Source organism: Echinops telfairi, unplaced genomic scaffold (genome assembly GCF_000313985.2).
Source record: "Echinops telfairi isolate 266 unplaced genomic scaffold, ASM31398v2 ScPeMD7_36;HRSCAF=134, whole genome shotgun sequence".
NCBI lineage: Eukaryota > Metazoa > Chordata > Mammalia > Afrosoricida > Tenrecidae > Echinops > Echinops telfairi.
In genome coordinates this window covers 2,339,025-2,340,176 of record NW_022103934.1, presented here as the reverse complement: position 1 = coordinate 2,340,176, position 1,152 = coordinate 2,339,025, and the positions used below count along the sequence as shown (strand labels likewise).

The following is a 1,152-nucleotide window of genomic DNA, read 5'->3' as shown; positions in this document are numbered from 1 at the left end:
TACTTGGTAAAGTTGGCGAGAGTGGATTCTGCTTTGTCCTCAATGGTCTCCAGGTCATAATCAAGCTGTTGGTCATGGTGGGAGAGCTTACGTCAGGTTGGCCCTTGCCTTAAGCTGAACAGGTTCAAGGAGACGTAGGCAGCAGACACATCTGTGAGCACCGACTACAAAGTGTTCAGGCTGAGGTTCTTCCCTGGCTGACGCTGCAGATAGCCTCAGCTTTCTCCTGTGCAGTGACTGGAGATTTTGAACTGCTGACCTCAAAGTTGTCTACTGCAGTGCAGTTAATCACTTCTCTGGCTTTTCTAGCCATAAACCTTGTTACTCCCATAAAATGGTCTTTGTTTTCCTGATTAGCCTGAATAAGGAGGTGGAGCGGCACACTGGCTGGTTTATGATCCAGACAAAGCCGCCATATCTCTGTGGAGCATCTTCCATGTTTCTACAACGGTGAATAGATTTTAGAAGCATTTCAAGACTAAGTCAGAGTTCAAAAGTAGGTTCTAGTGATCTACTTCCGAATATTAGGCAATGAAAACTTGTGGGTCACAATGGTCTAATTGGTAATGGATATGGCAAAAACAAGTGGGCGGTGTTTGTTCTGTTGCCCATGGGATTGCCATGAGTTGGTGAGAAGGCAAGTAGAGGGAAGGTAACAAGAGTGATGTGTATAAATAAAGGATGTGAGAAGAAATATTACCAGGCACACTGGGGTAAATCCCTTGCCTGTTGTACATAAGTTCTTTCACATTCTTCCGCTTGTGAACTTTAAAATACTCAGCTTGTGCGCAGAAGGAGTACAAGACTAGGATGCTATCAAAGGTACAAAATTATGTAACCAAAGAGGAAAGATTTGGGATTACAGATGTTTGGGTTGACCATCTTTCCCAAACCACAGACACAAGGAGGTGGCATGAGTGTTGACCTTAAGATGTTCTGCCAAGGAGCTTCTGCAGAGCTTTCTTTATGTCCCTGTTCCTCAGGCTATAGATGAAGGGGTTCAGCATGGGGGCGACCACGGTGTACATCACAGTGGCCAGAGCACCCTTCTTTGAAGAAGATAAAACAGCTGAACTGAGATATTCTCCCATACCTGTTCCATAAAATAAGCAAACAACTGACAGGTGAGAGCCACAGGTAGAAAAGACTTTA

General features: G+C 44.6%; 1 pseudogene; it reads right to left on the bottom strand.

Annotated features, from left to right (window-relative positions):
- Nucleotides 1-926: 926 nt before the first annotated feature.
- The window catches only part of LOC123521680, a 24,863-nt pseudogene continuing 24,637 nt past the window's right edge, over nucleotides 927-1,152 (bottom strand).